The 24,486-nt window shown below is 41.1% G+C and overlaps 1 protein-coding gene and 1 long non-coding RNA gene across 4 annotated transcripts in view; one reads left to right on the top strand and one right to left on the bottom strand.

Moving 5' to 3' along the window:
* PALM2AKAP2 (PALM2 and AKAP2 fusion) overlaps nucleotides 1–24,486 on the top strand; it is a 544,302-nt gene that overhangs the window by 214,428 nt on the left and 305,388 nt on the right. The window lies entirely within an intron of this gene.
* On the bottom strand, nucleotides 1,873–21,750 carry LOC143667386 (uncharacterized). The gene is made up of 3 exons (XR_013168019.1): nucleotides 21,623–21,750; nucleotides 21,329–21,401; nucleotides 1,873–4,878 (listed from the first exon to the last, which is right to left on the bottom strand). It is a non-coding gene; the product is annotated as an uncharacterized LOC143667386 (long non-coding RNA).

Genomic DNA, 24,486 nt, shown 5'->3' on the forward strand with positions numbered 1-24,486 from the left:
TCTTAAGGGCACAGAATTCATCATCCAGATCAATTCCAGGGTGAGTTGGCTTTGTGAACATGTTGTGTGTTTATGTGGTAGGATGGGAGGTGGCAGGGGAGGTCTGCTCAGTTCACCAGAGTAGGAGCTGGCACTAGTATTTGATCAACAAGACACATCTAGGCCCTGGATTCTGTTCCTGGTCTAACTGCCAGCTTAGGCTGTGGAAAGCCTTTTGGTGCCTTCCTTCCCTGCTTCAGTTAGAGGTAAAAAAGGGAGGTGTTGAGAAAAAGAAAGGTACAATGTCAGCCCAAGCAACGGTTTCATTCACTAAAGAGAATGGAGAATGTTTTATTTCATTTTGACTTAAAAGTCAGAGCAAATAGTTCCAAAGCTGGCTTGAAATAACAGAATGGCCTTGAGGGAGAGAAGGTGGAGGAGGATGCCTGGCTTTGTAGTGTCTCTTGTACATGGACTGCGGTATTTAATACTCATGGCAAGCCTAAGTGGAAGGAACGATTCTTTATTTTATCAGTGACCCAGCTGGAGCACAGGTGCTGCTGAAGGTCACATGATCAACACTGACAAGCATAGACTAGAACCTAGGCCTGATTCAACCCAAAGTCTATAGTTTTCCCACTTGCAAACTCTTAAAATTGGTGAAGAGTAAGACTGATAAAGACACCTGCATGCTCCCCTGGGTTTGGGTGGAACATCAGATAAAGGGGTTGCATGTCAGGAGAATGGGTAGATTGTGAGTTTGTGGATATTTATTGCGTTGGAGAGAAAATCTGCTGTTGGAATTGAGTTGTTCAATTGGAGGTAAGGTTTTCAGTAGGAGTTTTCAATGCAGTGTTTTTTCCCCCGTGGGTAGCTGTAACTACACACGCACACACACACACCACACACACCTTCCCTGCCCTTCCTGTCTATAGCAGTGTATGCCTTTCTGTGGCTGAACTCTCCATGCATAGGTCATTACGGCACTGGCTGGTAAATCCTCGCCACCCAGGGTCCCAAGAACGTGCCTTGTGTACCTTCGAGCTTCCCATAGTTCCTAACACGTAGGGAAGAAGCTGCCTGGTGAGGGATGTTATTTTTGACAAAAAGCATAAGCCATCGCTTGACATCCTTATGCTGCGGTCTCTGCCACATATTGTAAATACATATTAAATGAAACCCAATAACTTTTAAAAAGTCAAAGTAAAAGCATTCTGAGCAGTACCTGGCCCCAGAGGGAGGCTGTTGAATCTTCTGGGAGTGGTTTGCAGGCCTTTATACATCTGGCCCCTTTTTGACTACTTTGAAGTGAGTGACAGATGCAGTTAGAGTGATGGAATAAAGAAGCCGAAAATCAGACAAGCCCTTAGTACTCTTTAGTTGCTTATAATCGATATGTCCTGCATTTCCTGATAATAAAAGAAGAACTGAACTTCCAGTATTTAAAATAATCAGTACATTTCTTTAATCAGCCACCTGCTTTAGTCAACTAGTATTGTACACTTTTTATTTTATCTTCTCTCCTGGATTAATTTTTTTTTAATTAGAGCCATTATAGTTTTACAGGAAAATCATCCAGAAAATACAGAGCTCCCATTTACCTCCCCCGCCAAACGCAGAGTTTTTTCTATTATTACTTTGCATTAGTGTGACACCTTTGTTATAATTAATGAAACAATATTCTTATATTATACATTTAACTGTAGTCCATAGTTTACAATAGGCTTCACTCTGTGTTGTAGTTTTACAAGTTTGAAAATTTTTATTCTGATAAGATATATGCAACCTAAAATTTTCTGTTTTAACCACTTTAAAGTAAACAATTCAGTGGTGCTAATTATATTCACAGTGTTGTGTTTCATCACCTCCATCGTTACCAAAACTTTTCCACCACTCCAAACAGATCTTCTGTACCAATTGAGTATTAATTCCCAATTCCCCCAGCCCCACCCTGATCCCTGGTAATCTGTAATCTAATTTCTGACTTCATTTGCATATTCTAACTATTTCATATGCGTGAAATACAAGAGAAGTGTGTCCTTTTGATTGGTGAATTAGTCTTTTTTTTCCCCCCCTTGGTAGAGAAAATAATCTAAAAGATCCTCGTTTTGGGTGACTTGAGCTGTCAGTTAAATTTTAAAAATCCATTATTTTCAGACAGTAGAGCCTAACTAATTCTGAAGCCACTGACTGGAAGTCAGCCAGCAAGGGGAATAAATATTTCCTTTTGGAGGTTCTGACAGATTCTTCCATTTTATTCCAGTTCCGGTGCCCCACCTCTATTCACAGACAGAGATGAGGGGAAGCCTCATGAATTGTCAAGGAAGAGCAGATACAAAGGATTCAGTGCATACAGGAGCAAGACCCTGCTCCTATCTAGGGGGCAAACCTGGAGCATTCTTGGGCAGGTTGTGGGATGGTTTGGCCAGAAGTGCTCCAAGCTTGAGGTTCTGCAGTCTCCCTGCCTGAGTTCAAAGCCTGGCTTGGCCACTCACTAGTGTGTAAATTTGATGAAGTTTTGTTTCTAAGCTTTCATCTCACTATTTGTAAAGGGGGGTTGATGTTACTGTAGCCTTTTTTTTTTGGCATTGGCAAGCTCTGGGAATTGAACTTGGGTCTCTGGCATGGCAGGTGAGAATTCTGCCACCGAGCCACCGTTGCATCGCCCGGGGATGATGGTAAAAGTCCTAGTTCACATGGAGGACGTGAGGAATACGTGAGTTCTCCACATCAGTACAGTTCCACATCAGTTTTTTGGAACTTTCACACTTGGTCTCAAGGACTACATGATCCCTCTTTCATCCCAGACAATAGTCTGACTATGATGACCATTTACAAAAATAATGTTATTTTGAAGAGAAATTTACCTTGGAAACTTAGTTTCCATAATAGAAAATCCAGACATCTTAAAAGGATTTTCACAAAATACAGATTTCTGATCCAGAAAATTCCTCAGCAGTAGTGACAAAGAGTTTTGCAAGCCCAAAATTTCCTTTATCCCAATTGTAGATTATCTGATATGATTAGTGGTGGTTCTCAAATGTTGAAAATCCCAAATCAGGGAAAGAGCACCTTTAAAATGCATATTTCTGAGCTCCAGCCCTAGAGAGGCTGATGGGGTCCGGGAATCTCAATTTTGTTTTTTTATAAGCAAATGAGAAAAATGTATTGAAGAAAAAGAAAGTAGACACTCAAAGGTGGAGCACAGACGTGCTCAAAGGAGAGATGCACCTGGGAATCTGCATTTACCGGGCTGACTTTGGTGCAGGCGATCAGTTGACAAGTATGCTAAGATAGATTAGACTGCTCTAGGTCTTTGGGTTCCTTTCTTCTCAGCAGCACACAATCCGCTCAAGCCAGGTACCCTCTTGCCTTCCTTGTGCCAGAGCTGTCTGCCCAACTAGCCCATTCCACCAAAGACAAGCTCCTGCTCAACTTTTTCAAACTGGTTCCCCACCACATATTGAGTACCTTCCAGTAGCAACCCCCATGAAAGGCCTGGCATTTATAAAGATGAATACAACATGATGTCTGCTGACCTGGAGCTCACAATCCAGCAGAGGATACCCTTTAGAAAAGATTTTCCGAAGTATTGTGAGAACAGAGCTGGCCTAGACCATCCTGGCCTCCTGAGGCCCACCCAGTGCTTCCAGCTTCTGGTCTGTGTGGGTTCATCTTGTTCAGAGACCCCTTTGAGCATCAAGGAGTGTTCCAGGCATGGCTCGGTCTGGGAGTTGCTGGTATCTTGGACAGGATGATTCTTCATTTTGTGGGACTGTCCTGTACACTGGAGGATAATTAGAATCTCTGCATTCCCGACACCAAATTTTAACTTAGTTATTATGTCAATCAAGAAAAATCAATGCCTTCACACATTTCCTGCATCCCCTGGTGGGGTGGTATTACCCCAGGATGAGGCTCTCTGGAGGGTTCAATGTAGCCCTTTCTCACCCTGTTGATAGTCACCCCCTTAAGTGACAAGTTTCCTCTGTGGCTATACTTTTTAAAGAGCTGTAGTTTGACAGTGTACAAAGCTTATGTATTTTAATATGTAAATGAAGTTGACATAATATAAACCAAGGGCAAAGAGGAGTCATTTTCATAACAGGGAGAAACCTTTCGGGGGTTTACAATGGACCTCAACCACCCTCTATTTTCTTTAAAGGAAAATAGTTTTATTTCTTTCCAGTGATGTACAGGTGAACTTTTAGGTGGTTGCTTTAGTAAATCAATAGGATGGTTTGTAATTAGCATGAACTGGAATGTAGAGTTGTATAGAGTCTGCAGATGACCTGTTGTGTGAATTCCTGGGGCAGACTTGGGGAGCAGATGGGCCAGCTCAATGTGAGACTTGCAGAGGTGGGGGTGAAGAAAAGCATCCCATTTCTGCCTGGGCTTGCCTTACTCCTGCAAATCAAACGCAGATAGCAGCTCCTCTTCACTGATGTAACCATATGCCAGATACTATGCTGAGTGCTGTGAAGGACATCTTAAATCCTTATAATAATCAGTGTTCACATTTCATAGTTGGGGAAACTGAGGCTTAGCAGCCAAGGTCATAGAGCCAGGAAGGATAGTGCTAGGATTCTCATTCAGGCAGACTAAATCCAGAGCCAGAGTTCTTGACCACTACTACTGCATTTGTCTTTTTGTCTATCTTTGGCTAGATTTGTCCCTTTTGTGGTTCGTTTTAGGATGCAGTCTGATTTCTCCAAATCTTGAATTCTTCAAAGGCGAGCAACACTGCTTGTAGAAGCACTTTTGACTTAATGCCAGGAGGAGTCTCTACCTTCATTCTTTAACTGTCACCATGTTGCCTGAGATAAGGGCCTCTTAGAAGCCAGACTGGCTTTCCCAAAAGTTGACGAGGAGGGGAAAAACATTGTCAGTGGTGGAGGGCTAGAAAAAGGATGGAATAAAAAGAGGATTAGAACTGGGATTAGGAGATCCGGGTTTAAACCCCTCTTAAACCTTACTCTCTGGATGACATTATCTGTACACAGGCTATCTGTGCCTCAGTTACCTATTCACTTGTGAAACAAGGATGCCAGTATCCATTTATCTTATACCATCATTGGGACAATTCATTGCAGTGAGAGACAAGGGTATCCAAAGATGGGTGAATATCCCCTGGGAATGTTCTGGGCAGTCCTTTGGAATGTGGATAGAAAATTTTAGCATTTCTGATTATTTTTTACTTAATAAGTAATGATGCTTTACTAATATTTAATGTATGAATTGACTCACACCTCGTCAGTGTGCTGCATGTTCTGGACATGTTCTGAAAGAACAGAGGCAATTCCAGAACTTCAAGGAGTTGGGTTGGCAGCTACTTCCTCATTCATTTACTTTCAGCACATTGTGATGGTTTATTGAAATTTACTTCTGCCAGGAGAAGTGCATTTACATAGAACATTATCTCGTTTAAACTGAATGAACCCTACCAAACTGAAGTGGCTTAACAAAGATTTTTGCAATGAAACCGCAAATTAAAAAGGTAATACTAGCAGTGTTCACAGAAGTAAGAAAATGGCAGAGCTGATGCTTCTCCTCCAGCCTCTATAAGATGTATAAACAAAGGCAGGCACTCAGTGGATGTCAATTTCCATCCCCCGCCACCCCCACCCCCACCCCCACCCCCCGGGAGTAGAATCACTAGCACCTAGGTGGAGCTTGTTGACTAAAGGAGAGGGGCTGGTTTGATTTCTGGAACAAGGTGCATCTGAAGCCAACTGACAGTGTTACCCAGGGGCCTGGCCCCATTCCAGCTGTTCATGCTGCGCTCCACACTTACAGGAGTCAAGACACAGCCTGTCCGTGGTCGTCTTCTGTCACTATTGCACAGTTGTCACTGCCCTGCTACCTAACTACCAAGCACAACAAGAAGGAGAAGCCAAGATAGCCATACATAGTTCCTGACCACAGCAACCACTCTCAATATTTTGGTCAGTTGTATGCAAAAACCATAGGTTTTCATATTGGAGGTCTACTCCTCAAATTGCCTTCTGATCATTCATTTATTAGTGAATTTGAATGCGGGATACAATTGCTCCATTCATTAATAAGAGATGACTGTGGTAACTAGCATTTATTGAGTGTGTGGTAGTCCAACCTTCAGCTAACTACTTTTCTGGGATTATTTAATTTTCACAACAGTCACATGAATTAAGTTCTGTTATTAGCTCCATTTTATGTTCAGCAAATGGAATCTTAGAGAGGTTAAGTCATTTTACTAAAGGAAAGAAAACCTAAAGTGAAACTAAAGAATCTCAGTGTCTCATTGGCCTGAGAGCCATTTTCTTGATTTCCAGAGCCCACTTTGTAAGGACCTGAGGGGATGCCCCATCCTATATCTTCAAAATGGAAATGTACCAAATGAAACATGGCTGCCTGGATTGTATTCTAGAACAGAGAAAAGGCATTAATGAAAATATTGGTGAAATTCAAAGAATTTGTGGTATAGTTAACTGTGCTAGATCAATGTTGGCTTCTTGGTTTTGACAAATAACTCATGGTAATATAAGATTGGGGGAATGGGGAAGGATATGCAGGGACCCTCTGTACTATCCTTGCAACTCTCTGTACCATCTTTTCTGTAAATCTAAAATTATTCCACAAAAAAAGTATGTTTATAAAAAGGACATGCCAAGTTCATATGCGTGTATGTGTGCGCATGTGATATCATGTACCTACTAAACCTTTGGAACCCACCTTGCACATGGCCACACACCCCTGTTCTTCCCGGTAGGCTGCATGATTCAAGCAGCAGAGCAGTCCAATCCTGAAGCTGGTACTTACTCGGAGGTCAGTGAGAGGGAAACCCACACAACTCACATGTGACATTCCTGTCACTCTCTAGTCACACCTCACTTTTGCTGTAGAACCCATGTGCCATGGATGGTAATTGTGTTCGTCCCCTAGGGCTTCTATAACAAAGGACCACAAACTGGGTGGCTTAAAAAAACAGAAGGTTATTGTATCACAGTTCTGTAGGCCAAAAGACTGAAATCAAAGTTGTCAGCAAGACCATGTTCCCTCTGACACTGGTAGGGAAAAATCCTTCCTTACCTCTTCCTAGCAAGCTTTGCTGTTGCTCAGCTTGTGGATGTATCTGCCTCCGTCTTTGTAATGACTTCGCCCCAGTGTTTCTCTGAATGTTCAAATCTCCCCTTCTTATAAGGACACCAGTCATAGTGGATCAGGGTGAATCTAGTTTGACCTCATTTTAACTAATCCCATCTTCAAAGATCCTATTTCCAAATTAGGGTCACAGTCATGGGATGGAGGTTAGGACTTGAACATATCCTGGGTGGGAGGGGTGGGAAGTTTGGGCACATCTTTACTGATAACATTCTCGAAGGTCCTGTTTACAGATGGGTTCACACCCACAGGATTGGGGCAGAGGGGGTGGAACTTGAGCATGCCTTTTGTTGGGGACATGATTCAATCCCCAGTACAGTTCAACCCATGAAATTAGTTAATGTCAAGTGCTAGGAGGATGTGTGTGTGCTGGTAGGAATGTTTCATGAACTCAGTCATGAACACAGAGAGTAGAAAACAAAATAACCAAATAACACTTTAATGCTCTTTTCAGGTAAAGCCATTTACAGCTACCCCTTCTTAGAGGTACATTTAAGGATTCCTCTGCTTTATCCTTTCATCATCCTCCCAAAATAAGACTAAGGGGCTCCTTGAGTAACTGATAACAGGGACTGAAAAGCAAGTGTGGGAGCTGCTTACCACAGACTTTTGCTTTGTTTCCCTCTATGTGTTATGTCAACACCCTGAGCATATTCTGATTGTCGTTTAGCTACTGCCTGTCTCCTGGGCAGCAGCCTAAGTCTAGAGTAAAAACACTGAACAGTTTAGGAGAGAGCAGTCACTTCCTGGGATTACTCTGAAACAGCCATGAAAAGGGCTTGACTTGCTAAAAATTACTCTATTGACTGAATGCAAGGGCTTTCAGGATTTGGGGCAAGACTGTGTTAATTTTGCAGTGCTTTTCAGTGTAATTGCTAGGGGCTCTCTAGCACTGAGCAGAGGAAATGTGTGTTCAGTCTTTTCTTTGTGACTCTTACTGCGCAGCCCCAGGGAGAGAAGGAAAACCCACTCATCTAAAATACTCTCCACAACGATGCAGACAGAATGTGTGCTGAGATCTTGGTAAGGACCTAATCTGTAACCTCAGGGAGAGAACCGTGGCTGGGCTCAGCATCCATGCTGGAAAAGCGGTTTACTGGGCATGTGTATAGCATGCAGCAGATACTCTTCTAGGCATTGAGAATAAGGTACAGGACAATCAGAAGATCAGAGACTCAGGAAATTGCCATTCTAAAGAGGAGAGAGAGAGAAAAACCAGTAAACAGATAAACTAGATAATTTCAGATTGTGATAAGCATCTGGGAAGAAAATGAACAGGGAATACATTGATATGATAGCAAGGGCTGTGTGTAAAGGAGTTGGAGAGGAAGAGGGTTGCTTATAGATCAACGTGGTGACTTGTGAGCTGAGATCCAAAGAATGAGAAGGAGGTAGGAGGGAAAACTGGAAGCCCAGGAGCACAGTAGGATCCCCCCTCCACCTGCACAGAAACTGGAGGGGTAGAAGTTGCAAAGGAGAAATCCATGATGCAGGAGGGGCATGGCCCCAGATTCAGGCCAGAGCGAAGCTCATGGCACCAAGGTCAGGGCCTGTGGTGATAGGGGCTTGCTACTGGAGAAGAGGAGTGTGGCAGTCATAGCTTCCATACAGGTAATCCTAAAAGGCTACAGGGGTAGGGCAACCACCCTGGTGAGGGTTTAGCATCGTACATGAGTCCTTGGCCATTGTGGCTCTTGCCTAAGTTTCCTCAATGGGCCTTTACCAGACTTTATGATCTAGGATGCAGGTGTTAGAAGGGAGAAGGTGCCAGGCCTCACTACCTGTATTAGTTAGGGTTCTCCAGAGAAATGGAACAAGAAATATATATATATATATATATATATATATATATATATATATATATATATAAAGAGATTTATTATGAGGAATTGGCTCTTGGAACTATGGGGTCTGACAAGTCCAGACTTCATAGGGCAGACCCCAAGCTGGAAATATGGATAAAGGTTATGCTGAAGTGCTTTGATTTCCCCAGGGAAAGCTGATGGCTAGAAATTCTGGCAAGAACTAATGTTGAAATTGCGGCCCACATTCTTCTTCTGACCTGTGAAACCTCACTTCTGTTTTAAGACCTCCAACTGATTGGATGATGAGACTCCTCATATTGCTGAGGGCAATCTCCTTTGTTAATTGTTGATGCAATCGACTGATTGTAGTTGCAAATTTCATCTACAGAATACACTCATTGTAACAAGCAGGCTAGTCTTTCACCCAACAACTGGACACCGTAACCTAGCTAAGCTGACACATGAAATTAATTGTCCTACTTAGGCCTGGGTTTTGAGGATCACAGAACAAGGACTCACAGCTAGGCATACCTGTGTTCCAATAACAGCACCCTCGTCCTTCTATCCCCTGGGTTGAGCTTTAGTTTCTTCATATGCAAAGTCATGTTGTAAGACAAATAAAATAACATCTGACAATTCTAGGTGCATATAACCATAAGAATTCCCTCCCTTCTTTCCTCAAGGGAGACAGAGTATAACAATTCCAAACTATTCATCTGCTTTTCTTCTCTAGTAGCTCCATTACCTACCTCATAGTATAGTATGTATCAGACATTATTTTTCTGTTTTAAACTCATGGTCCCTGCTGGCAGCCAGGACAGCAAGTCATCATTTGAATGATCTCCATTTTCTGTAAGTTCTGCATGGTTAGGTAAGATGATGTAACTGGGCACAGTGGCATTCAAGTCCACCAGAAATGTGGCCAGTGGGGAGGTAGCTGTGTGAGTAACACCTTGTCCCACTTGACTGTAGGTGGCCTTCAATGCCTGTCCTTTCTCTTGGGGATAAATAGCAGTCTGTGTCTTTTCTATTAGAATATCCAGCCTTTACAAAAAAATAAATAGTCAGGATCATGGCCCTAGAAATTATAAAATACATCTCCTGTTCCTACAATACCATCCCACTGACATATAAACTTTTCCCCATCAAATAAGTCAGCTGAGTGGGGAATGAGTTTCTAAATGAATGTGTTGAGTAGGTTCAAAACTCAACACACACCTGTCAGGGAAATGTCACTGACCTGAACAGTGAAAGGCCCCTGTACTGATGACACATTATAATTTCCTGTGATCCCTCTTCAGTCTTATCAGCAGGGATGCACAGGTTGTTGTTCATTTCCTTTTACAGTTGCAGAAACTGAGGCCCCAGATGTTCAGTGACTTGCCCCAAGTCACCAGTGGCTTAATGGTGCTGAGCTAGGGCTCAGACCCAACCTTCCTGCCTCTCAGCTGTGGGAAACAGAGACTGTAGCTCTTAGGGGAAACATTTCCTTGTCTGAATGTGATGAATCAGGTTTGAAGTTGTCTCTTACAATTGTAAGCCTTAATGTTTTCTTGTGTCTCCTTTCCTATGATTTATTTGTGTCTGCCCAGCACTCCCACCCTCTCAACACCCACTCATATCTGTTGTTCAAGGTGCAACCTCCTCTTAGAGTTTGCATCAGGAGCAGAGCTGATGGTGGGGTAGTGGTTTCTGATCCTCTATAGCAAGGATCCACAAGCTACAGTCTGCAGCCCAGATGGACTGAACCCACATCCATTCACTTATATAATGTCTGTGGCTGTTTTCATGCTACAGCTGCAGAGTTGAGTAGTTGCAAAAGAGATTGGCCTACAAAGCCAAAATTATTTATTGTGTGGGTCTTTACAGAACAAGTTTGCCAACCACTGTACTGTCTTATAGAGATTAAAAACATGGACTGCTTATATAATAGGAGAGAGAGAAAGAGGGATATGCAAATAGATAACTATCACTCAGAGGTTTCACAAAACCATTTGTTCTCTAACAAATGTAATGCCCAATCTCTAGGAATTATCTATGGCACTTTCATCCCTCTGCTTTAAGTTGGGAGTCTACTGAAGAGCAGACGCAAAGCCCAGAACTTCAAGACTGTAGAGCTGGCATTAATCAATAACTTCTTTAGGAAGGTAGACATATCAAAATAAGCTGTAAAACATTAGGCATCCAGCTGGGAATTTGCAGATAAAAACTTCCCCATTGAAACAGGTCGAGAAATTATTTGGAATCACTTAATGTAATTTTGTTTCTTGGATAGAATTTTCCTTTCACAAGTTTAACTTTCACATGTGGAAAAGAAGCAAATGAATTCAGTGCACAACACTGAATCTTTTGGGTAGAAACATATATGAGGTAGGGGAAGTCTGCCATTTGCTATGTTTGTGATTTCCAATTCTTGCTTATATGTTAAACTGTCGTGATTAGACCTTTATCAAATATCAGTGCTGGTTTTTCAGTCTTCACCTTGAACAGGAACTTGCCTGAAACAAATGCTGATAAAAATCATGGAAAGTGCCAGAACAAGGGAGAATGGTTGAAAAGGTCTCCTTACTCATTGTGGGTACAGCCTCCCTAGAGAGGATGAAGCAGTCTAGAGATACCCACCATTGCAAAGGATATCCTTGTTTCCAGTTATCACCAGGCACCAAATGACACTGAATAAGGAATCCTGAGAGACTTTGGAGGAGCTGTTTACCCAGGATTTATTCCCTGCAGCACAGAGCTGGCTGAGGAGCTGCTTAGGTTGTGTTTATCGGTGGAGATTGTAGAGACAAAATCTGTTCTCAAAAAATAAAACAACACAAGAACAAGAAAAAGAAACCTGTTCTCATGGCTGATGCATTGTCTGACTGCATTTTTTAAATTTAGTGTAGCATTGAGACACTTACCCGAATTTGTAAATCACAAAACATGTTTACCTTGGCTCAAAGCCAGATTGGGTTTGACCTATGTTTGGGCTATTTACTGTGATGTTGTCTTCAACCCCCCATCTCATCCCTTCTGACCTCGTTCATCAACCATGTCCTCAAAGTAGAAAATGCTAATCTAAGGTAATCCTAATGTAAGGGGCCTTACCTGAGGGGAAGAGAAGTCAGACAGCAGCTGGTGAGGATGAGAAATACTACAAGGAGGTACCACCAGTGTGACACTTGATAGTCAAGTAATCAGTACAAGCTCTAATGCCCGTATGTCAAAACTCCATCATCCTATGGCTTAAGCCCAGACTCTGAAGAGCAAAGAAAGAAAGAACTTAACTGTGAAAACAGGGATAACTGTTTAACCTATAGTTAAAGGGACTGACCCAGTGGTAACTCTTCTAACAAAAGCCAACCACATGACTTATTTCAGACCGATGAACAAAGAACTCAAATGAGGCTAAGCAGAAGGAAGTGCTTATCAACTTACACCAAGTCATTGCTACATGCCCGACAATGATTTTCCACCTTGGTGAACATTAAAATCATCTGGGAGCATTTACATCCACCAGTGACCAGACCAATAAAATAAAAATCTCTGGAGGTGGGTGGGCTTGGTAGTTGTTGCTGTTTCTCAGTTGATCTTTTTTTTTTTTTTTTAATATTTTATTGAGAAATCTTCACACATGTACATTCCATACATGGTATACAATCAATGGTTTATAATATCATCACATAGTTGTACATTCATCACCATGATCGTTTTTCAGAACATTTGCATCACTCCAGAAAAAGAAAAAAGAAAAAACTCATACATATCATACACTTTACCCCTCTCTCTCATTGACCACTAATATTTCCATATTTTACCCTTTATCTTCCTCTGCTGGTTTGAAATGATGTATGTACCCTAGAAAAGCCATGTTTTAATCCTAAGCCCATTTTATAAAGGCAGCCATTTCTTCTAATCCCTATTCAGCATTGTATGTTTGAAACTGTAATTAGATCACCCCCCTAAAAAATGTGATTTAATCAAGAGTAGCTGTCAAACTGGATTAGCTGGAGGCATGTCTCCACCCATTTGGGTGGGTCTTGATTAGTTTCTGGAGTCCTATAAAAGAGGAAACATTTTGGAGAAAGAGGGATTTGGAAAGATCAGAACAACATAGCCATGAGAAGCAAAGAGTACATCAACCAGCAATCTTTGGAATTGAAGAAGGAAAATGTCTCCTAGGCTGCTTTGTGAAGGGAAGCCAGGAGATGATGTGTTTGCCACGTGCCTTTCCAGATGAGAGAGAAACCCTGACTCTGTTCGCCATATGACTTCTCACTTCAGAGAGAAACCTTAAACTTTATCGGCCTTCTTGAACCAAGGTATCTTTCCCTGGATGCCTTAGATTGGACATTTCTATAACTTGCTTTAATTGAGACATTTTCTCAGCCTTAGAACTGTAAACTAGCAATTTATTAAATTCTTCTTTTAAAAGCCATTCCATCCCTGGTATATTGCATTCTGGCAGGTAGCAAACTAGAACACCTCCCTACTATTTATTTATTTATTTTATCCTTATTTTTTTACTCATCTGTCCATACCCTGGATAAAAGGAGCATCAGACACAAGGTTTTCACAATCACACAGTCACATTGTAAACGTTATATCTTTATACAGTCATATTCAAGAATCAAGGCTACTGGAACACAACTCAACCATTTAAGGTACTTCCTTCCACCCACTCCAATACTAAAAAGGGATATCTATATAATGCACGAGAATAACCTCCAGGATAACCTTTTTTTTATTTTTAATTTTTATTAATTAAAAAATTACAAGACTTATGAAAGACCTAAAATTACAGATCCAAGAAGTGCAGCGCACCCCAAAGAGAATAGACCCAAATAGGCGTTCTCCAAGACACTTACTAGTTAGAATGTCGGAGGTCAAAGAGAAAGAGAGGATCTTGAAAGCAGCAAGAGAAAAACAATCCATCACATACAAGGGAAACCCAATAAGACTATGTGTAGATTTCTCAGCAGAAACCATGGAAGCTAGAAGACAGTGGGATGATATATTTAAATTACTAAAAGAGAAAAACTGCCAACCAAGACTCCTATATCCAGCAAAATTGTCCTTCAAAAATGAGGGAGAAATTAAAACATTCTCAGACAAAAAGTCACTGAGAGAATTTGTGACCAAGAGACCAAGAAATACTAAAGGGAGCACTAGAGTCAGATACGAAAAGACAGAAGAGAGAGGTATGGAGAAGAGTGTAGAAAGAAGGAAAGTCAGATATGATATATATAATACAAAAGGCAAAATGGTAGAGGAAAATATTATCCAAACAGTAATAACACTAAATGTTAATGGACTGAATTCCCCAATCAGAAGACATAGACTGGCAGAATGGATTAAAAAACAGGATCCTTCTATATGCTGTCTACAGGAAACACATCTTAGACCCAAAGATAGACATAGGTTGAAAGTGAAAGGTTGGGAAAAGATATTTCATGCAAATAACAACCAGAAAAGAGCAGGAGTGGCTATACTAATATCCAACAAATTAGACTTCAAATGAAAAACAGTTAAAAGAGACAAAGAAGGATACTATCTACTAATAAAAGGAACAATTAAACAAGAAGACATAACAATCATAAATATTTATGCACCGAACCAGAATGCCCCAAAATACGTGAGGAATACACTGCAATCACTGAAAAGGGAAATAGACACATCTACCATAATAGTTGGAGACTTCAATTCACCACTCTCATCAATGGACAGAACATCTAGACAGAGGATCAATAAAGAAACAGAGAATTTGAATATTACAATAAATGAGCTAGACTAAACAGACATTTATAGGACATTACACCCCACAACAGCAGGATACACCTTTTTCTCAAGTGCTCATGGATCATTCTCAAAGATAGACCATGTGCTGGGTCACAAAGCAAGTCTTAACAAATTTAAAAAGATTGAAATCATACACAACACTTTCTCGGATCATAAAGGAATGAAGTTGGAAATCAATAATAGGCAGAGTGCCAGAAAATTCACAAATACATGGAGGCTCAACAACACACTCTTAAACAACGAGTGGGTCAAGGAAGAAATTGCAAGAGAAATTAGTAAATATCTCGAGGTGAATGAAAGCGAAAACACAACATATCAAAACCTATGGGACGCAGCAAAGGCAGTGCTAAGAGGGAAATTTATTGCCCTAAATGCTTATATCAGAAAAGAAGAAAAGGCAAAAATTCAGGAATTAAAAAATTACAAGAAACACAAACATTCCCAACACGTACACTCAGCAATTCACAATATCATCACATAGTTGCATATTCATCATCATGATCATGTCCCAGAACATTAGCATCAATTCAGAAAAAGAAATAAAAAGACAACAGAAAAATATAACAAACAGAAAAAAAAAATTTGCAGGCCATACCCCTTACTGATCCCTTTCATAGATCACTAGCATTTCAAACTAAATCTATTTTAACATTTGTTCCCCCTATTATTTATTTTTATTCCATATGTTCCTCTCATCTGTTGACAAGGTAGATAAAAGGAGTGTCAGACACAAGGTTTTCACAATCACACAGTCACACTGAAAGCTATATCATTATACAATCATCATCAAGAAACATGGCTACTGGAACACAGCTCTACATTTTCAGGCAGTTCCCTCCAGTCTCTCCATTTGGATAACAAGGTGATATCTACTTAATGCATAAGAATAACTTCCAGGATAACGTGTCGACTCTGTTTGGGATCTTTCAGCCATTGACACTTTGTCTCATTTCATTCTTCCCCCTTTTGGTCGAGAAGGTTTTCTCAGTCCCTTGATGCTGGGTCTCAGCTCATTCTAGAGTTTTTCTCAATCCCTTGATGCTGAATCTCAGCTCATTCTGGGATTTCTGTCCCACGCTGCCAGGAAGATCCACACCCCTGGGAGTCATGTCCCACGTAGATAGGGGTAGGGTGGTGAGTCTGCTTTCTGTGTTGGCTGGAGAGAGGCCACATCTGAGCAATAAAAGAGGTTCTCTTGGGGGTGACTCTTAGGCTTAATTTTAAGTAGGCTTGACCTATCCCCTGTGGGGTTAAGTTTCATATGAACAAACCCCAAGACTGGGGGCTCTGCCTATAGCTTTGGTTGTCCACACTGCTTGTGAGAATATCAACTTGGGGAAGTTGAGTTTTCTCCCGTTCTCACCATTTCACAAAGGGGACTTTGCAAATACTTTACCACTCACTGATCAAATCACTCTGGGATTCATCAGGGCATCACCTGGACAAACCAACAAAATCTCATGTCCTATACAAAGTTTCCTGTACTTAAGGTGTTCAATCAACTATCTACATAAGTTATATTAGGAGATGCACTGGTTAAAGTATAGATTTGTACCAAATAAACATTTTTTGCTTTAGTCTCACACATTAGTTGAAATTTTAACCTATTAATTACCATCTATTTTCAGCACACTGCAGTAATGACATTCTTTTGTTCTTCCTCATGCAAAAACAGTTTTTAGATTTGTACATTTAGTCACTATCATTATACACTCCAGGCATTCCTAGATTACACCATTTCAATCTTTATCATCTATCTTTCTTTGTGATTTCATTTATGCCCCAGCCCTCCTCCCTCTATTATTCTCATATGCAGTTTCATTCAGTGTTTTAACATAATTGTATTACAGTTAGGTAATATTGTGCTGTCCATTTCTGAGTTTTTATATTCAGTCCTGTTGCACAATCTGTATCCCTTCATCTCCAATAACCCAATCTCTCAACCTATTTCTATCTTCTGATGGTCTCTGTTACCAAGGAAATATTCCAAGTTTATTCACTAATGTCAGTTCATATCGGTGAGACCATACAATATTTGTCCTTTTGTTTCTGGCTAATCACACTCAGCATAATGTTCTTAAGGTCCATTCATGTTGTTACATACTTCATAACTTTATTCTGCCTTACAGCTGCATAATATTCCATCTTATGTAAATGTCACAGTTTGTTTAGTCAACTGTCTGTTGATGGACATTTTGGCTGTTTCCATCTCTTGGTAATTGTTAATAATGCTGCTATAAACATTGGTGTGTAAATGTCCATTTGTGTCCTTGGCCTTGTGTCCTTTGAGTAGCATATAGATGGGTCCTGTTTTTTTAATCCATTCTGCGAGACTATGTCTTTTGATTGGAGAGTTTAATCCATTAACATTCAGTGTTATTACTGCATGGGTAGTACTTTCTTCTACTATTTTGCCTTCTGGATTTTATGTGTCATATCTAATTTTCCTTCTTTTTACCTTTACTCATAGTCTTCCTTTCTACACTCTTCTCCACACCTCTCTCTTCTGTCTTCGTATCTGTCTCTAGTGTTCCCTTTAGTATTTCTTGCAGAGCTGGTCTCTTGGTCACAAATTCTCTCAGTGACTTTTTGTCTGAAAATGTTTTAATTTCTCCCTCATTTTTGAAGGACAGTTTTGCTGGATATAGAGTTCTTGGTTGGCAGTTTTTCTCTTTTAATAATTTAAATATATTATCCCACTGTCTTCTCGCCTCCATGGTTTCTGCTGAGAGATCTGCGCATAGTCTTATTGGGTTTCCCTTGTATGTGATGGATTGGTTTTCTCTTGCTGCTTTCAAGATTCTCTCTTTCTCTTTGACCTCTGACATTGTGATTAGTAAGTGTCTTGGAGTACGTCTGTTTGGATCTATTCTCTTTGGGGTACGCTGCAGTTCTTGGATCTGTAATTTTAAATCTTTCATAAGAGTTGGGAAATTTTCAGTGATAATTTCCTCCATTAGTTTTTCTCCTCCTTTTCCCTTCTCTTCTCCTTCTGGGACACCCACAACACGTATATTCGTGTGCTTCATATTGTCTTTCAATTCCCTGAGTCCCTGCTCATATTTTTCCATTTTTTTCCTATAGTTTCTGTTTCTTGTTGGATTTCAGATGTTCCGCCCTCCAGTTCAGAAATCCTATGTTCTGTCTCTCGAAATCTACCATTGTAGGTTTCTGTGTTAATTAGATTCAGTTGTTAACTTGGCCAGGTGAGCATACCTAATCTTATTGCTGCGGACATAAGCCAACGGTACGTGAACCTCATCTGTTGCCAGTTACATCTGCAGTCGGCTAGGAGGTGTGTCTGCTGCAGTGAGTGACGTTTGACTTAATTGGCTGGTGCTTAAATGAGAGATCGCAACATAGGACAGCCTAGCAGCTTGGCATTCCTCATCTCAGCACTTGCAGCTCAGCCCAGGCCCTTGGAGATGGAGAAAGAAATCACCCCGGGGAAAGTTGTTGGAACCCAGGGGCCTGGAGAGAAGACCAGCAGAGACCATCCTGTGCCTTCCACGTAAGAAAGAACCTCAGTGGAAAGTTAGCTGCCTTTCCTCTGAAGAACCAACAAAATAAATCCCCTTTTATTAAAAGCCAATCCATCTCTGGTGTGTTGCATTCCGGCAGCTAGCAAACTAGAACAGTTTCCATTGTTTTTTTTTCATCTCTTCTACTGTGTCTTTCATTCCCATAAGTTCTGTGATTTGTTTTTTCAGACTTTCAGTTTCTTCTTTTTGTTCTTTCCTTGCCTTCTTTATATCCTCCCTCAATTCATTGATTTGGTTTTTGATGAGGTTTTCCATGTCTGTTCGTACATTCTGAATTAATTGTTTCAGCTCCTGTATGTCATTTGAATTGTTGGTTTGTTCCTTTGACTGAGCCATATCTTCAGTTTTCCTAGTGTGATTTGTTATTTTTTGCTGGTATCTAGGCATTTAATTACCTGAATTAGTTTATTCTGGAGATTGCTTTCACTTCTTTTATCTAGGGTTTTCTTGCTGGATGAATTTGTTGTCTATCTGTTCTTTGACATTCCGTTCAGCTTTATCTGGACCTCTAGCTTAAGTTTTGTTTAACAGAGGAGAATTTTTCAGTTCTTGTTTTCTTGTTTCTTGCCCTACTTGTGTGGTGCCTTTCCCCACCCACATACTTAGGAGGGTCTACTTAGATATTATAGACCCCAGCCAGATTTTCCCAGACCACACTGGCCTCTTATCAGGGGGAAAGAGTCATCTGTGTTGGTTTTCCCTGAGGGTGTGTTCCAGCAGGTTGAAAGACTTTCCTGTGAAGTCTCTGGACTCTGTTTTTCTTATCCTGCCCAGTATGTGGCGCTTGTCTGACTGCAGGTCCTACCAGCATAAGATGATGCGGTACCTTTAACTTTGGCGGACTCTCCCTGCTGGGGGCGTGGTGGAGACAGAAGAGAGGTTGTAGGCTGGTTTTAATGGCTTCAAATTACCAAGCCCTGGTGTCTGAATTCCTTGATGGAGGGATTCCACCTGGGTGGGGCTTTACCCCTCCCTGGGGAAGGCACAGGTTCCAGATAAGCCCCCAAAAGAGCTTACTTCTGCCTATGCCTGGGGCAGTTGCAGCCTGAAAAGTCCTGCCACTGTATCCAGAGGCAGTCACGCCTTTGTAGATACACAGCCACAAAAACCTCTGTTTCCTTCTTCCCCCCCCCCTTTTTCTGTCAGTCCTGCCCCCTTGGTGCCGGGGCAAAGATGAGCAACCTCCGCTTTGATCAGGTTCACCTAAGCTGGGGGCCTATTTTTACTAGTCAGAATTTGTTAATTAATTCAACAATTGGCATTTGATTATGCCCAGTCCCTGCTGCTGGTAAAGTCCTTTCCTTTTCCCTCTGGGAAGCGGTCTGTGGGGGAGGGGCGCTGGCCGCTGCAGCTTTGGGAACTCACGGTTCTGGGGAGTGCTCCCAGCTGGTCCAGCTGGTCCAGACTGGGGTACGCTGTGTGTCTGGTCACTGAGGTGGCCCCAGGAGCTCTTCTGTACTGTTTCTGGTTATTTAGTAGTTGTTCAGGAGGATGAACTAAAATGCACACGTTGTTAAGCCGCCATCTTGACCTGGAAGTCTAGACCTCTAGGATAACCTTTTGACTCTATATGAAATCTCTCAGTCACTGAAACTTTATCTCATTTCTCTCTTCCTCCTTTTGATTTAGAAGGCTTTCTTAATTCCTTAATGCTGGGTCCCAGCTCATTCTGGGATTTCTGTCCCATGTTGCCAGGGAGATTTACACTCCTCGGAGTCATGTCCCACATAGGGGGGAGCATGTGAGTTCACCGGCTGAGTTGGCTTAGAGAGAAAAGCCACATCTGAACAACAAAAAAGATTGTCTGGGGGTGACTCTTGAGCCTAATTTTGAGTAGGTTTAGCCTATCCTTTGCAGAAGTGTGTTCGTAGGGGTGAATCCCAAGATCTTGGGCTTGGCCTATTGATTTGGTTGTCCCCACTGCTTGCAAGAATATCAGAAATTCTCCAAATGGGGAAGTTAAGTATTCCTCTTTTCTTCCCCAGTCCCCCAAGGGGACTTTGCAAATACTTTTCTATTCACTGCCCAGATCAGCAGATCTTGATGTGAAGCTGAGGTTAACTACTATGGGGAGAATGAAGTTCAAAGAATGGAGACATCAAACTGGCTTTTGCATGTTAAGTGGATGAGGCTGGAAGGAAAATATGAGAAATACCAGGGCTAGGGCACCACTTACATGGTATTAATTGTTAGAGGTCTGCCGCAGACCTCACCCACAACTCCAGAAGTTTCCCTGAGATACACATAGGGAATAATAGTAAAGTAAAGCAAAATACCACTTTCTTCTGAGCCAGACTTAGGCATCAATCCCCATTAGCTTGCCTGCTCTCCATGCCTTTCCCATGGTGAATTTCTGGTTATCTGTGTTTCAGTAAGAGATACTTTTTACCTAAACCCTTGTAAAACCAAACCTGAATCTGACTACTGCTGTGTGAGAGGAAAAGAGATCAAAGTGGGGAAAATGAGAGGGAGGAGTAAGGGGTATGGTATATATGAGTTTTTTCTTTTTCTGGAGTGATGCAAATGTTCTGAAAAATGATCATGGTAATGTATGCTCAACTATGTGATGATATTGTGAGCCATTGATTGTAAACCATATGTGAAATGTTTGTATGTTAAGAATTATATTAAAAAAAGAATAGAATGAAAAGTTACCTTTTCAATTAAAAAAAAAAAATCCTGGCCCTTCTTTTCTTGCATTATTTCTTTTCTTCTTTGGCTCAGAATCATGGGTGCGGGGGTTGTCTATGGAAGTTGAACTCTGAAGTGTATTATCCCAACAATAGATTGTGAGGGAAGGTGATCACAGAAATGATTCTTTGAGCTAAGATACCCACCACTGTCTGCATCTGGAGAATTTTGTTTTGTTTTGTTTTTTAAATGTTATGCCTCGATTCTGGGAGAAGTGATATTCCAACAAATAAATTAAATGTAATTTAAAAAGAAGCATCCTTACCTAAGACTGTCATACTAGATTGCATTAAACTGTGATGATAATGGTAATACTGAGCTTTACAAGGAATTTCCATCAGATATCAATATGCCCAAAGAGACTCTTGCCAGAAAATTCTTACTCACCTGAGCTGGAATCTGGAACCTGTGAAAAGACTGGCAGGAAACTGGGGAATGTCTGGACCAAGGACAGCAGCTCCTGAATGAGAGGAAGAGTTATAGGAACACAGCTTACTGCATGGTGAAATCTTCCCTCTTGGAAAGGGGCTTGTGACTGCCATCTGAGAAGGGACATGGAATGAAGCAGGGCCTGGTTATCCCCAGCACATACTCTAATCAAGGCTATAATGATGGGTAGAATCAGGGAAGTAAGCTGTCCATGAGACAGCAGAGGGGAAGAATCCCAAACTCAGTACTAACCTCCTGAGAACTCTAGAGATGGCTAAAGTAGGTCCAATGCTGCCAAGAGACAGTCCATGGAAGGACTGCTTGCCACCCTTGGTCAGTGTTGAAGTGACACCTGCTGCATGAAAATGATAGTGCATATGTCCTGAACATGGCACTTGTGAATGTCATGACAACCAGGATAAAAGCCAAAGTGACATCAATAAATAAGATAATTACAACAGGAAATGAAATTGACCTGCTGTCTTCTGACTCATTTCTAAGTGAGCTGGACTTTGGGGATCATGGGAAGAAAACCCCGAAACCAGCCAGTCATTGCCTATTTGCTAATTCTGGCATACTGAAGTTCAAGAACTAAGTACTTGAACTGGGTTATGCCTGTTAGTGGGTAAAAAGCTAAAAACATTGATATAGGACAGGATAAAAATCAACTAAGAACTAGCCATGGTAGGCAACATAGACACCATGGAGGTCAAGACAGAATCCTACCAGGTTCCCCATAAGTAGATCATAGCGGTTAAGAGCACAAGCTCTGAAGTCAGATTACCACGTTTGAACTCTGGCTCTGCCATTTAGTAACTGGGGGACCTCTCAGGTAGTTACTTAACTTCTCTGTGCCTCAGTGTTCTCATCTGTAACATGGGAATAGTAGAAGCTACCTCCAGGGTTGTAATGAGTTAATACATTTAAAACACTTGGAACTATGCCTAGCACAGATAAGCCTTCCATGCATTTTAGCAATTATTATTAGAATGACTAGAATTAATGTGCATCACACTCTTGAGGACCTGCCCTTGGCATGTAGTGTGAGCCAGAAATAAATTTGTTGTGTTAAGCCACTGGAAGTTTGATTCTGTTTGTCAATGCAACCCAACCTAACATCCTGACTGATTGTATGCCAGTCTACATTTCCATTAGCTTTCCTGTAATTCTCCAGCAGAGAACCTTCACTCTATACAGGTTTCCTAAGAATACTTTGTATCTTCCTTTCTTTGACCTTTACCCTTGCTGCCTTTCTTTCTGCTTTTATAAATCTTATTTATTTGCTAAAGCCATGATGATGTTATACCTTCTTCAGGAAACCTTCCCAGACCACTCAAACCTACAGGCTTGGGTATAGTGGCTTTGGAATAAGACAGACCTAATTTCAAATCTATTCCCTGCCACTAACCAGTTGGTCGGCTTTGTGTAGGTAACTTGCTGTCTTTGAAGTCTGTTGTGTTTGTTGAGGAGGGTTAGCTGCAATAATGGTAACCTCCCAAATCTTGGTGGCATATCGACAAAATTTTATTTTCCACAAAAAAAAAAAAAAAAAAAAAAGAATCGTGCTGTTTAGCACTGTTTGTCAGCATCTCACCAAGAGGAAAAAAAAAAAAGATTCAAACCAAACCACATTGTGGGTGATAAAATACCTTTGACATTTCAGTGTTGTATAATAGTGTGAATATAGCAGTTTATTTAACCAATCACACATAGGTGACGTTTAGCTAACTCTTTCTCTCTTTTAAAGGTAATGCTGCGGTAAATATCCTTGAGCTAAATCATTCTTGAGAGGCATAATTCCCCTCACTTACAATAAATTCCCAGAAGTGAAATTTCAAGTTCAAATGGTATGCAAACTTGAAAGCCTTTGATACTATTGCCAAATTATCCTTCAGAAAGATTGTACCAATTTACACTCCCACCAGCAGGAAATAAAAAGCCAGTTTCCCCTTACTACAACCAACACTAGGAATTATAGTGTTTTAAAAATTAGTTTATGCTTGTTCTTAACTTAAGACTGAACTCTTCTGTGTGGGGATTGACTTCTCTGAGCTTGGCACTGTTTCTTGCTTTACTGGAACTTCCCACTGGAGCATCCTAGATGGGCCCTCACTGACTCCTGTGACTCTAAGGGGCTTTTTCCTTAGGCTGTCTGGACATCAAAAGAGCTCAGCCAAGTGGTGACAAGACCCTTGGAGCTGTCCCTGTAGCAGCAACACTTCTGAGTCTTGCTTGCTTAATCACCTTATCCTAAAATATAATTTGCAGCTCTATGCCGGAAATGTGTTATCCTTGGGGTCTTTCCAGAGGTCAGGACCAGTGAGAAGCAATACCTTTCCCTTGTTCTGAGGCCATGGAGAAGCCAGCTGAATTGCCAGGGTAACCAGCAGAGTTTAGAATCGCTTCCAGACCCCTGGGGCATCGTCTTAGACCTGGGTGGAGATCAAAGAGGAAGCAGGACACATCTAAGGAGAAAGTTGAGAAAAAGCAGCATTGAGACAGACCTCAGGACAAGCAGACATCAGCAGAGAATTCTAAATTAGAAACATTTTATTAAGTTTTTAAACTACAAATATGCAAGAGACTCTGTCGCCAGCATTTAGGACACAGTGACAGCTCTCAAGTTGCTGTCGCTTGCATGTATCTTCTTAGAAGATGCTGATGGCAGGGCCTACAAGGAGTCCTCTGGATGGCCTTGGTTTAGTCTGGACTTGATATATAGCATTTCCCATTGCACACCTTAGAAGATGAGTTCATATAAAAATATTACAAAACACAAAAGAATATAAAGAGGAAAGTTGAAAACATTTCACATCCTACCAAGAACCCGTTAACATTTAGCATTTATCTAGAGTATGTATATGCTTTACATACACACATATTTAATTTTTGCAAAATGAGCTTATATTAAACATGCTATTTTATAAACATTTTAAGGGCTCTGGTTTTAATGGCTGTGTTTCATTCATTTATCCATTTTTAATTCATTTATTCATCAATAAATACATATTCAGCCCTACTACATGCTGGGCTAATTTCTGGGCATGAAAAATAAGCTGTGAATGAGAAGATGTAGTGTTGCTTCCTTAAATAGTGTGTGTTTCATGGGGGGGGGG

This window comes from Tamandua tetradactyla, chromosome 2, assembly GCF_023851605.1.
Source record: "Tamandua tetradactyla isolate mTamTet1 chromosome 2, mTamTet1.pri, whole genome shotgun sequence".
Classification (NCBI taxonomy): Eukaryota; Metazoa; Chordata; class Mammalia; order Pilosa; family Myrmecophagidae; genus Tamandua; species Tamandua tetradactyla.